General features: G+C 34.6%; 1 long non-coding RNA gene and 1 pseudogene across 1 annotated transcript; both read right to left on the reverse strand.

The window, feature by feature from the left end:
- Positions 1 to 420: 420 nt before the first annotated feature.
- Positions 421 to 2,224, reverse strand: LOC142617809 (uncharacterized). The gene is made up of 3 exons (XR_012841054.1): positions 1,823 to 2,224; positions 1,396 to 1,599; positions 421 to 1,065 (listed from the first exon to the last, which is right to left on the reverse strand). It is a non-coding gene; the product is annotated as an uncharacterized LOC142617809 (long non-coding RNA).
- A 1,363-nt stretch (positions 2,225 to 3,587) lies between these two features.
- Positions 3,588 to 7,189, reverse strand: LOC142617767 (putative disease resistance RPP13-like protein 1; annotated as a pseudogene).
- Positions 7,190 to 14,513: the final 7,324 nt, after the last annotated feature.

Genomic DNA, 14,513 nt, shown 5'->3' on the forward strand with positions numbered 1-14,513 from the left:
CGTCTTTAACATTTTTTATTGCAGAAGGTCAAAGTTGATTTGAAGAAACCACCCTAGATCTTAAAACCAAACCTATAATTACTGAATTCATCAATAGGATGATATCAAGTAATTTTTAGGTACAAATTGTTGGAAGTCTCAACATGTTGCACATATTGTGCCTGAAAATCTAAAGAACAATTAATATTTAAATATCATTCATGATTGGAGGTCCAGATTGTAGGGAAATTACGACAAAATTCCCAAACCTGTGAGAAACAAAATAAAGAAAACACACGCTAAAAAAATAATAATAATAATCACACGCACAAGACAGTATTTACGTGATTCGACAATTTGTCTATGTTCACGGAGTTGCAGGGATTTCACTATTATCAAGAAAAAATACAAAGTGCAGCAGTACAGTTTTTCTTTCCTCAAAAACTACCTCCACAAACTCTAATCACCAAAACAAAAGTTTCTATATCCTGCGCACAAGATTCACAATGTGCTACAAAACGAGCCAAAAAAAATTTTCTAGGGGTTACTGCTTGGGCCTATCATTCCAAGTCTCCGCTCCATGGACTAAGTCTCAGAAAATCTCCCATTAAAAACCACGCAACATCATTTCAGGTCTGGTCGTCATTCCGATCAAACACAACTAGGCTCCACAAAGCCCAACACAGATTTTATACATGAAACACTTATCAATTGAACAACACTAACAACCAATGAGCACCCTCTGGTTTGAAAACATGTACTGGTAACTGTTAGTGGTGACATGACAGCCTCAAGAATGACAACCTTTCATGGAACGAGCACCTGAGCTATCTTGGGATAGTTTTCCCCTCTTTGCCTTCTGGCACCACTATCTTGGCATAGGACAATTTACAATCCTTGATAGCAAGAATGGAGTTGGACAGCCCCTACTGGTGAGGACTGCAAGGACAACAAGGTCAGTGATTTGCTGAGCCTTTTGAGCACTCTGAAGTGTGGAAGAGAAGAAAGAACCAAAATTCTGGAGAGGACTTATTTCTTGCTCTCCACCATCAATTCCCAAAGCTCATAGAGAGGTTGATTGTTAATCTGATGATGTAAACTCAATTTAAACAGGTGCTTATGGAATACAAAAAATGTCCTTGCCATTGTGGTAGAATAGCAAATATGTTTTCATAACAGCATGCATGATGTTTGTTTGGTCATATCAACCAAGGTCATGAACATGAATGAAAATAACATAAACAAAACAAAATACTGCAAAAAAAAGGCACATAACTTGGCAGTATCAAGCACCAAAAGATTCCAGAAGTAGTTAGTGGAAGTGATGAAGAAATTTTTTAGTAACAAAGGATCTGTTCAAGAATGCTTCTGTAATCTGAAAAAAATGACAAATCGGTCGTAATGAGATGAGCTTACCTCCTTTAATTGCATGATCCATCCAGCATGGATTTGTTGTGCTCCAAGACTTGCAAGCCCACATAGTTTCCATTAGTGACAACGAACGAGATAAGAATTCCAAGCAGGGACCGCCAGCAGAAAATACTCCATTAGTTGATTTCTTCATGATTACATATACCAACAGGGGATGTCTTCCACCCACATGTGATGTGTCTGTTTCATCTGGAATGTGCCATTTAGATAATGAAACAGAGAAAGGCTTGGTTTAAATGAAGGAACATTCAACACCGATTACTTATACTGATTTCAATACGATTTTTTACTGTCCATGAGAATATTTTACTAGTTTTATTCCATTTCCAATTTGTAGAATAAGTAATGTCTGATTTCCTCTTTTCAGAAAAGCAAAGGTAAAAGATAAGAATAGAAGCAGTGTAAAGCTTACCTGCATTGTACAATCAAAAGAACATCTCTCACTAAGACCGAGAAGTGATTTTCAATCTCAAAAATGTGATAATGGTAGCTACAAGTCTGCACTAGGCTCCATCTGCCACTTGTTAAGTATGGATTAAACAGGCAGCCATATTTCTCAATCGCACTTTATAGTCTAAATTGTTAAAAGAATCAATCTGTTAGAAACGAATACTTAAGCTTAAGGGGGGAAAAATTAAACTACCAGAGACATGCCATTCCCTCAATCTTCCTTTGTCTTGTTGTACCACCAGGAGTTTGGACTCGAAATGAAGGGGTTGAATAATGCTGCAGGTCCCTCCAGTTGGAATGTGGGCAGAGGATTCAAGTAACCAAAAATCCTCAAGATAAGAAGATTTTTTTTAGTGACCTGGAAATGTATCAGAAATTTAGGAGTGTGACTGATGCAAGAGGAACAATAAGCACTGATATTGCACCAAATAAATGCCAGGTTTGTGTTTTAAACTGCTGACAAATTAAAGTGGTATTCAGGTTCCTCTCTTGTAAATCATTTTACTTTCCTCTCCAAAAATTTAAATAAATAACATGGGGCACTATGGAATACTGACCAGCATCATTCATCCCAAAGATTCCCTTGCATAAAAGAATTAGCTGCTATTTGAAGATATTGAAGCAGAAATAGCTTCAAATTGCCCCAATGTATACCGTAGATTAAATAGCCTGTCATGTAGTGCTCAAGTCAATTGCCAATATCACATAAAGCTACTCTAGACTTTGTTAGTCATCAAAAGAAGAATGCTGGAAAAACTTATCACTGAGATTAGTAATTTACTCAAAAGTCTTTGTCTATGCACTTCAAAAGTCCAAACTTGAAATTGGCGTATGGATCTTGGATAATGAAGAAAGAGCATTCCAGAAAAAGTGAGAGCAAGGGACTCTTTGATAAAGAAAGAAGATGTTTTACTGGTTCTTGAAACATTAAATAGAAATTTCATTGTTTATACAATGCAAGAGGATCAGTAGCACTTGGTAGCAAAAAATCGATGCTGGGTGCATGTGTGAGGCACTTGTCTGAAAGTGACACTGCAAAAGAATAGGAAAGGAAATGATTATATGCATTGAAATCCCACATAGAAAATAAACTAGTTTATAAAAGTTTATGTTACACACCATTATTTGAAGCTTCTTTTTTCTTTTTTTCTTTTTTTTTTTTTCTTTTTTTTTGGGCAAATAGAAAAGTTATAGTTAGTACTAGAAAGTGAATTTCTTTACCATGAGTAAATTTTGTAGTGGATTCAGGGGATATTTTTTGGGAAAGTGAATTTTGCCCAGATGCCGTCCAAACACTTTTTTTTATTTATATTTTGATTGGTTTTATGATCAAATTTTCAAGCTTCTTGCAAACAATACAAGTTAATTTAAGAAATTTGCCACATTCGCTTATATTCATGTATCCAAATCAAACGTGCCATGAAAACCAATTTCTTTGAAATGGAGTTTTTGATGATTTCAGGCAATGATTTTAACTCAAAATTGAGCAATAAGCAGATGGTATTAGTGCAAAACAAGTACTCACCTTTGCACAGAAGTGCTTGTCAACTCATAGCTCGTAGCTAATGTTATAACTTCATCTATAATCTGTATGAAAAGGATGTGTGAAATTTTAGGCCAATCTTTCCCTTTATCTCTTTGACACCGTTGTTTTAGAAGAGGGCATCCTCCAAGAATTAGAGAAGAAAGAGAAGCAGGCAAGCGCTCTTCTGTTAAGTACCGGAGGCCATAGCAAGACCAAATCTCCAAGCGTTGAAGAGAGGTGAGGTGTTGAAATCCCTTAGAGTTGAGTGATTTTAGATTTGAAAACCCTCCAATTTTAAATTCAGTAAGGGTGGGAGGCAGCAATGCCTCGGAAAGGACTCCACTTTTTCGTTTCCAATCCAAATTTTGAACTGTTTGAGGGAGTGAAGACCTTGCAAACCCCACTCAATGCGACGGGAAAAGAGTTTGTCGCATAAGGTAATGTTAAGGGTAACTAAATTGGAGGGCAAACCGCCCTCAGGAAATGATTCTAGTTCTGGACATTTAAACAACATCAAAGACTCAAGAGATGGGAGAAGGGTGCACATCCCTTCAGGTAGTGACTTCAACTTTTCACATTCGAGGATACGAATCTGTGTCAAATTTGGGGCGCACAATCCTCCATTAGGAAAGGACACAAAATTTGGGCAATAAAAGATATTCAAAGAAGTGAGAGAAATAAGATCCTGGTGAGATCCCTCTGATACCGAAAGAGATTCAAGACTTTCACTTCCAGGCACAAAAAGACATTTGAGCTTTGGGTAGAACTCCAATGGAAAACACCAGAGTGAATCAAAACCACCTTTAATTACCAATATTTTAAGTGATGGATAGTAATGCCTCCTTAGCAACAGAAATGTTCCTTGAATTGAAAGTGTTTTTAATGTAGTGGGTAGACCACCTCCTGGGATAGACATCATAAGGTCTACAAAGGATTGCAGGATACGACCTTCTCCAACTTCAAGCTGATATAGCCTAGGTGGTAATTCCTTCAATAGTAACTCATCACAATTACTTAACTGCAATTTACTAAGATTCGGAGATCTAGGAACCGAAGCAACAAGCTGCGGACAATCTTCAATTTGAAGTGCCATTAAAGCAGGAAGGTGGTTGGGCAGACCTTTGCTTAGTTTAGGACATTTAATTATGTAAAGCTCTTGGAGATTATAGAAAACACCACCTTCATCTTCATCTTTGCCTTCAAATAAAAACCATTCCTGCCACTCTGGCATGTCCTTGAAACTTAATATTTCAAGGGATCTAAATGGCTTAACTGCAGAAGAACCACTCCCGTAGAACTCACGATCCACATGTGATACCACATGAAAACCTTCAACAAAGAGTTTCTTGAGGTTAGGCAGATCCCCAAGTGGAGGCCAGGAGTAGCAATACTTACAATTGGCAAGCCGTATGTACACTATATTAGAGAATGAACAATCTTGTAACCATTTTGGAAATCTTGTACCCCCATAATTTTCAATGGTGAGAGATTCGAGTTTTGAATGAGGACACAAATGTTCAAGCACATTTATTTCATTTTCTGAACTGTCCTTGTCATGACCCCATTCAAGCACCAATTTATATAGGTGTTGCTTATCCTTCAAATTAACCTCCATTGCATCTCTAGCATGTTGAACATTGTGCAAATTTAATATAGACAATGCTCCAGAAAGATGTAGAAGCTCCCCCAACTCTTTAATATTAGACATATTATGTTTGCTCACAACAAAAGTAGTTAAACTCCGGAGATTTCTTAATTTACCCATATGCAGTGGCATCTCTTCCAATTTTGTTTTAACTATATCTAGGTGCCGCAAGTTGACTAATCTCCACATCTTGGAAGGCAGCTTGGTAAGGGACTCGCATTCCGACAATAACAATGTTTGTAAATTATACAAAGTACATAGAGAATTTGGTAATCGTTCAATTGAAGTATAACTAAGATTTAAATAACGTAGATGTTTCAAATTACCAACTGATTTAGGTAATTCCTTCATGTTTCTATAGGTAGAAAATGATAGCACTCTTAAGCACTTAAATTTCGACAACAAATCATTTATCATCATTGTTGATATGATATTCCACGTCAACTTAGGTGGTGACAAATCAAATCCAAGGAAGGTTTGCAAACCCTTGGCTTCGTAGGACACGTTAAATTTCTTAAAGGCATCAAATTTAGTTCTAACATATGAAAAATAACGAGTCTTTCGTGTGATTACACTAGAATCATCAGTCTCCAACTTGAAACAAAATTCTCCAGATATAAATTTTGCCAAGTCATTGACCAAGTCATGCATCATGTAACATGATTTGTTGTTACTTGATTGTTGGAAAAGTAATCTAGATACCAAATCATCAAAGTATTCTTCACCTATTTCTTCCATCCTTTTATTTCCTTTTGATTGCTGCAATAAATCTTCCGCCATCCACAATTTGACCAATTCCTCCTTTTTAAATTCATAATCCTTTTGAAGGATTGAGCATTAAGAAAAGCAACGCTTCAAATGTGGTGGGAGATAGTGGTAGCTCAATCTGAGAGCTGGAATTATACTAATATTTCCTTTTGGTAAATCCCATATATTACTCTTCAAAATCTTTGCCCACTCTCTCGAATCTTCTTCAAAATGCAGCAATCCCCCAAGTGTTTTTGCAGCTAAAGGCAAGCCTCCACACTTTTGGACAATTTGCTTACCAATTTCCCTTAGTAAAGGAAATTCACCAGAGCTTCCGTTTCTAAATGCATGCTTTTCAAATAACAACCAGCATTCTTCATTTGACAATTAATTTAGAAGATAAGCTGGAACTGTGCATACATTTGATGCAACTTTTTCACTTCGTGTCGTAACAATGATCTTAATTTCTTGTGCCCCACATTTAAAAACTTTAAGTAACTCAATCCAATCATCATAATTTTCATTCCAAACATCATCTAAAACCAGGAAAATTTTCTTGTCTTTGAATGTCTCTCTACTTTTAATTTGCAGCAAATTCATGTTTTGAATATCACACATAGACAAAGTGGCGTCCTCCAAAATAGTTTTTAATATCCTTAAACAATCGAAGTTTTCTGAAACTCAAACCCAAGCTTTGTGATCAAAACTATCGGTTACTCTTTTGTTATTGTATATAAGTCGAGCAAGAGTTGTTTTACCAACCCCACCCAGACCTACTATGGGAACAACACATATATCATTAACACTTGCATCGCTTGATTGAAACTTCATAAATATAGCCTCCTTATCTTTGTCTCTGCCAAAGACACCATATTCTTCCGGATAAGAAGTTGTCAATGGTCGTGAAGGTATTCCAACCGCAGCAACTTTTTCTAAACGAAGGACATCCTTTTGTTTTGAAATAGATTCTAATCCGTCTAGAATATTTTTCAGCTCTGATTGTATGCTTTTGTCAAATGAACTAACAAAAGTAGAGATCAAGCCCCTTACCTTACTAGTGGATTCAGCTTCTAACCATCTCAAAGCTACATAGGCAATCTCATCCAGGAGGTCATCCGCAACATAAACAGCATCTTTAAGCTCGTCAAGCCACTCTTTCATAGCAGGGTTTGTAATTTGCTTCTCCTATGCGTCAATGAGCACTGCATCAGCAGACATAAGCTCTATCTTCAGCTTTTGCATCATTCGATCAATGTGTTTCCTTCCCTTGAGAAAGTCTAGGACCTCACGAGAAGCCACTCCATCAAACGCCACCTGAAGGAATGCAGAGAGAACCGCTCCACCCACCAAAGCTTCAGCCATAGCGATGAAAAGGAAGAAGTAAAGATAAGTGATAAGATGATAAGATTCAGTTAGAGTCGATCTGCAAAAACTAAAAAGGGTGTGCACTTCTCGCTAGAAATAAAGTAAAAGATAAGATGCAGGTCCTTAGAAGTTTTGGTATGGTCGCACATGGGGACAATCTCTAGCCGCCTTGGTTGAGTTGGCGTGAATGATCAACAAAGTTGACAGATGGTACCGTGACATGACCAATATGCATGATTGGTGCACAGATTGAATAATATAATCTGAACTGAAGAAGTAAAATCCTATATTCCAACTCCAAGAATTTTTACACATGAAAATACGAAAATTTTAAAAACGTTATTAGCCAATATATTAGAGATATGGTGTTGTGCAGAATATGTAATTAATTTGTAATGGACTACTAATTAGATTTTGTTCTTTGCAACTTATGCAAGTTAATATATTATAATTAACCATCTTTGACAAATTATTTATGCTAAAAGAATTTTTCATTTTAGCTGAAATTTACAAAACAAACTAAGTGTATTTAAGCATAATTAAATTTCTAAAAAAATCCATAATCATATCTAAGGTAACAATATTTTTTTTCACCAGAGAATTTTTAAAACTCAAAACTCTATTTTACAACCACAACTCCTCATAACTTTTTTTTATAAATGTTCATTTTAAATTCAAAACACGGTTTTCTAACAGCTTATACAAATGCACTATTAATCAAACATATATTGCTTGTTACATTTATTTCTTTATCTCCATGCACAGATTTTTTTTTTTTCTTATGTATGTGTATATATATATCACCCGTTCCGTGTACGTTGTATTTGGGCCTAAGAAGAGTCCACAACCAGAACCCAAGCCTAAGGGGCTAAGGTCCAAGAAGTGTACTACTAAAACAGTACCCTTCCCCCAAGGCTCCGATTTCACACAAGCATAACTACTTCAATAACGAGAGAAACCACGCACACAATAGAAGTTAAAGTCTTTTCTTTCTTTTCTTTTTTTTGGGAAATAACTATTCACTTCAAATATATATATCATCAAGATTGTTTGGGGAGTGTGAACAAAATTGATTATGAGATTATTGATGAAAAATCAATGTAAATGACATTATTGTCTACTTTACTGAATCTTTTCTAACACATGCTAAGTAACGACATTGTCTCCCAGTGTAAGGCTTTTAGACTCCTTAAGACAATATGTTTAACCTAATATTAAGCCAAGTTGATTAACAAGTGTTAGGATAGATGTGGTTCACTTGTTAAGAACATATGTCATTCTTTTATGTAATTGGCTAATCTTTTGACAAAAACGCACTTTGCTTGTATTTGGGTAGATCTAAGATATTTTTAATACTTCAAGAAATAAGGTTTCAAGATCAAGTGTTAAAATCATGCAAGTCTGTTCAAGAAACAAGCTGAAGAAGTGCGTGTCATTAAAGCTCGACAGCTAGCATCTATCGAGCTTAAGAAGTTGTTCCAGCCCCGTGGCTCAACAGCTGCTCGATAGCATCTCGACACCTACTATCTGTCAAAATTTAAGAAATACAGAACTTCAGATTTGTTTTGATTCCAATCCGTGGATGTCTTCGGGCCTTCTTTTTTTATAACTCTAGACATATATAAGGCTTATTTTGAAGGTTGTCAAATAAGAAAATACAAGGAGAACACATGCAAAAGGTGACTGAAGCCTTATTCTCTCAAAAAGAAGATACTGCATCTTTGCGTCTTAAGGTTTTGTAACCAAGTGTTTCTTGATTTTCATTGTTGATGAAGTGAAGAACTTTGCAGCCAACATTCTTCTTCCTCAAGTTGGTGAGAGTCATGTACTAGGATCTGTGCATCAAAAGGGTGGCGTTCATATATTGGAGAGTTCAGAGATTCTAAAACGGTAAAAGGTTTCTGCTATAAGTTTATCTACGATGATTGTAAAGTCTAGGGACAAAGGTTTTGTACTAGATCTGAAACTTCTTTTTACTATAGTGAATTACTTTTCAAAAAGGTTTCCCTCCAGCTTTTTACTGTGAAACTAGTTTATTTCATTGGTTTTCCTAAGTCATCATATCTTGTTTTATTTGCTTTTCCACTGCACTTATATTTGACATGATATTGATGTTTGTTTGTTTTAACAAGTTTTATTCATAGTAAATCTAATTAACAACTTGAGTTTAAAACTTGTTAATTCTATCAACTGGAGTCTAAATTTCCCAACAAGTGGTATCAAAGTGGGTACACTCTGATTGGTTTAATTTCCTAAGTGTGATCCTTGACCTCCGTTGTCATGGAAACTCTTGATTGTTTTGATTTGCATGATCTTGTGTTGAATGATGATGATGATTTTCAAGATGCCTATTGCAAGCTTTATAATATTTGTATGAAATCTCTTGAGTTTTCTACAAAATTAAAAGCTAATTTTAAAAAGATCAAACTTGAAAGACATGATTTGATTGCAAAATTGGATGAAGCAAATAATTTGAATGAGAAATTTAAAAATCAAATTTCATCTCAAGTGGACAAAATTAAGAGTTTGGAAGAGCAACTAGTTGAATTTAAAACTGAAGTTGAAAATTTAACTAGTGTCAAACTTGTTGTTGAGCCTAACTCAAAAGAAAAAGATTTTAGGATTTCTCCATTTAAGAGGAATCATCAAGATTTGAAGGCTAATATTGCTAAGATAAATAAAGGTAAAAGATCTGATGTTAACACTAAAGTTTCTAAACCTATGTCTAAATCTCCTCTTAGGATGAAAGAAAAATCTGTTTTTGTCCCCACTTGTCATCATTGTCACATTGTTGGTCATATTAGGCCAAATTGTCCTAAGATGAGGTCTCTGTCAACCTCTAAGGTTAGACCTCCTTCTAGGAAATCGAGTAGCTCTAAAACTGCTCATGTTTATCACCATTGTGGTGTTTCTAGACACATCCGTCCTAATTACTTTAAGTTGTATCCTCAAAAGCAAGTGTCCAAACGGTCACAAGTTTCCTCTAAAAGGCCTACACCTTTGTTTGGAGAGTTATTAAAAGCTTTGAGCTTTTTAACTCAATTTAAGGAGAATCTTAATTCTTCTATGTCCTTTAGTAGACATACTAAGACACGTGCCTTTTCATCTTCACGGCCAAAGACTCGTGCTGTGTGGGTGAGAAAGGAGCCTAAGACTTAATTATTTTTTCTATTTGTCCTCTGCTTTAATTCTTTCTATCTAAAGTAGGACTCTCTTTTCTTGATTTCTTATTTACTTTTGAAATCATGCTTTCATGCATTTGCATTTTTCTTTCATGCTTTCATGCATCTGCATATTTCTTTCATGCTTTCATGTTGTTTGTCTATTTTTGTTTGGTTGTTTTTTTTTTTTTTTTTAAAAATAAAAAATTTGAAAAATAAGAAAAAAAAAAAAAATACAAAAACAGTGTGTTTGTGTACATTAGTTCTTATGAACCTTAAAATGGCCAATGAAAAAAAATTCTTTAAACTTTGTATCTCTTGTAGCTTAGATGAGCATCTTTATGCATAACTAAGCAAGTGAGCTTTGTGGCTATTTGTTTATGATGAGTAAGGTTAAATGATCTCTTGTACTTAACACTTGTATCTTTTTTTTTTACGAGAATAACTAGAAAATCCAAAAAGAAAGGTATAAATAACCATCTCACCACTATTACCCACCAATCATGACATGACATCTGTATGCTTTGGTATAGCAAAAGTACAATGTCAAAAAGCTTAACATAATTGAGTATTTCTTTTTTCTCTTTTGTATACCCATGCATGATTTGCTTAATAAAATAAAATATGAAAAGAAAATAAAAAGAAAAAAGAACAAAATGTTTTACATATAATTGCAAGCGTGTATTTTAGGAAATATGGAAGTTATAGGATGTACCTCGAAAGTGATAGTCCCCATCAAACAGTTATGATTGTGTGTAAGTTAAAGTGACTTTCTTATATCTCAAATCGTTATAACATAGAGACACATATGCAATCTTGCAATGTTTTTCACACACAACACACAATATTCTTTGCTACTCTTGATACATATGCAAGTACAATGTGATTTGGCCATCACAAGGTTTACATGTGTTGATGTATACTCACTAAACTATCTTAACTTGTTTTTGAAATATAAAATTGGTTAAACTTGTTTAGTGTGTGTGTTTTTGAGATCTAAACACTTATTATTTTTATTGTTGAGAGATATTTTTGAGAGCTTAAAATGTTGTTTGGATCTTTGGTTAAGTTGTATTCTTGATTGCATTCATATATGTGTTTTTCTCTTCTTGAAAAACTGTTTTAAAGCATCTTGACAGCTCCTCGACACCTTTCAACAACTAGGCTATCTATCGGGCTCTTAAGCTTTTTCTTATCGCAATCTTGACACCTCTCAACAGCTAGGTCAATCGATTGAGAATTTTTCTGTCTACTCGATAGATCCTCGACACATTCTCAATCCATTAAGGTCTGCTCGATAGCTTCTCGACACCTATTGATTAATCGAGATTCTCTTGCATGCATTTTTTTTCACATGTTTTGCATCTTTCTTTTATCTTAACATCCATAGCATCTTGTTTCATTACATTCATGCATTTATATGGATTCCTTGGGCCTCCCCTTGATCATCCTAGATCATCTTTATGTTTATCAAGTAAAGCTTTATAGTTTCTTGTACCCTTTGTCAATCATGACAAAAAGGAGGAGAAATTGTGGAGAAATTGTGGTTTCTTCTTAAGATTCTACAAGTTAGGGGAAGAAATGCATGCCTTGTAAAGGGGAGATGTGTTTCATCTTGTTAGGGGGAGTGTTTACCTCCTTTTTGTTGTAGGAGCTACTTTTAGCTTCTTCTTCTTATACACCGGTCTTATAACCATGTTTTATATTATGTTTATCTTTGATATATATGTGATGATGTATGTTTTCTTCACCTATCTCTACATATGTTGTTTCTTTTCTATCTTTATACACATGTTTATTTATTTGTATGCAATCTATTATTTTTGCTTCACATAAAGATGCCTTGATATGTTTTGTTTAAAGTGTTTCAGAAATACAGGTTGTCAAAGTCTACTTGTCATGAACTCTCTTCTTGCAAAAATTTTCAAGAGTTTATGTTAGGATAGATTTTATTGTATTCAACAAGTGAACATGAGTTGAGTGTTTTATGACTTCTCTCATATGTTCATTTGTTTTTTGTGGTTTTGTCACGGATTACTAAAGGGGGAGATTGTTAGGGCATATGTGGTTCACTTGTTAAGAACATATGTCATTCTTTTATGCAATTAACTAATCCTTTGACAAAACGCACTTTGCTTGTATTTGGGTATATCTAGGATGTTTTTAATACTTTAAGAAATAAGGTTTCAAGATTAAATGTTAAAGTCATGCAAGTCTGTCCAAGAAACAAGCTAAAGAAGTGTCTGTCATTAAAGCTCGATAGCTAGCATCTATCGAGCTTAAGAAGCTGTTCCAGCCCCGTGGCTCGACAGCTGCTCGACAGCATCTCAACACCTGCTATCTGTCGAGGTTTAAGAAAAATAGAATTTCATATCTGTTTTGATTCCAATCCATGGATATGTCTTTAGGCCTTCTTTTCTCATAACCCTAGACATATATAAGACTTATTTTGAAGGTCGTTACATAAGATAATACAAGGAGAATACATGCAAAAGGTGACCAAAGCTTTATTCTCTCAAAAAGAAGCTACCGCGTCTTTGCGTCTTAGGGTTTTGTAACCAAGTGCTTTTTGATCTTCATTGTTGATGAAGTGAAGAACTTTGAAGAACTTTGCAGCCAACATTCTTCTTCCTCAAGTTGGTAAGAGTCACATACTGGGATCCGTGCATCAAAAGGGTGGCATTCATATATTAGAGAGTTCACAAGTTCTGAAATGGTAGAAGGTTTCTACTGTAAGTTCATCTATGAGGATTGTAGAGTCTAGGGATAAAGGTTTTGTACTAGATCTGAAATTTCTCTTTACTATAGTGAATTGCTTTTCGGGAAGGTTTCCCCTCAGGTTTTTTATTATGAAGCTAGTTTGTTTTATTGGTTTTCATGGGTCATCATATCTTTCTTATTTACTTTTCCGCTGCACTTATATTTGACATGATATTGATGTTTGTTTGTTTTAATAAGTTTTATTCATAATAAATTTAATTAACAACTTGAGTTCAAAACTTGTTAATTCTATCAACTGAAGTCTAAATTTCCCAACAACAACTTTGTTATTCAAGTCTAGGTTAAAAATTATGAGCACAACAAATATAATGCGAAAAGTAAAGAACACAAAGATCTGATGATCCAGGAAAACCAAACCGGTCAAAAATCAGAGGAGGATTTGACCTAGCTATCTTCAAAGTAAAAAACATATCCATTATGAAAGAATTAAAGTTTTACAAAATGACTTAGAACACTAACATCCTAATGCTACTTTGTGTAGAAACTTACTACCATGACCATGTGACAGCTCTAAGTCCACAGACTTCTTTCCTTGAATCTTCACCAAACACAAGTTCTCTTATTTGTGACTTTCAAACTCCACTCAAATGTTTGGTACTTTGCAGGATCTTTGTGCAGTAACTGAATTACCACCAAAACTTGATTTCAAATCTAGACTTTAGTAGAGCTTTCCTTGTGTTTTAAGGTAAACATCTCTCAAATCTCACACTAGATAAAACACAAAACTATTCAAAGACATCTAAAATGTGGCTAGGGTTTTTCCTTTTATACTAGAAGTGAAACACTTAACCCTACACATCATATGGGCTTGGGCTGTGTTTGAAATTTCTGCAGAATTTACTGATTCACAATTCTCAATCGATAGAACCTTATTTTCGATTGATCGAGCCTTGCAATTTTACAAAATAAATTCTTGCAAAACACTCGATTCAAACTTATTCTTAAACAAGCTTTGAGCAAGCCTAAACCTAGACTCATTGTTTTGATCATGGTTTGCCAACATATACAAAATGAAGTTCTAATACATTTAGTTCCTAAAGTATTAAAACCTAACACCTAGTATTATGCTAGCCTGCGAATTACCCCTTGATTAACATGATGTCTTTGACATCTTTGCTGAGTGTGCTTAAGAAAATTCAAGCACAAGTGTATGTATGATTGACGAAATATATGAGAGAACTAGGAGCTCTTTTTCTTCTCTCACTCTCTTTTTTTTCTTTTTCTTTTTTTCTTTTTCATTTTAAATTTGATCAAAATGTCTTTTTTTTTTCTTTTTTTTTTTGAAGTATGACAAATTCCAACCAACTCAATGCTCATTTGAAGGTTCTAAAAATTAAACTTCAATTCATTGTCAAGTTTTCAGCTTGGAATGTTTGGAATGAAGGAAAGAAAAAGAATAAAATATAATGAATATTCTATTTATTCTCTT

The sequence above is a fragment of the Castanea sativa genome, chromosome 11 (assembly GCF_040712315.1).
Source record: "Castanea sativa cultivar Marrone di Chiusa Pesio chromosome 11, ASM4071231v1".
Lineage (NCBI taxonomy): Eukaryota > Viridiplantae > Streptophyta > Magnoliopsida > Fagales > Fagaceae > Castanea > Castanea sativa.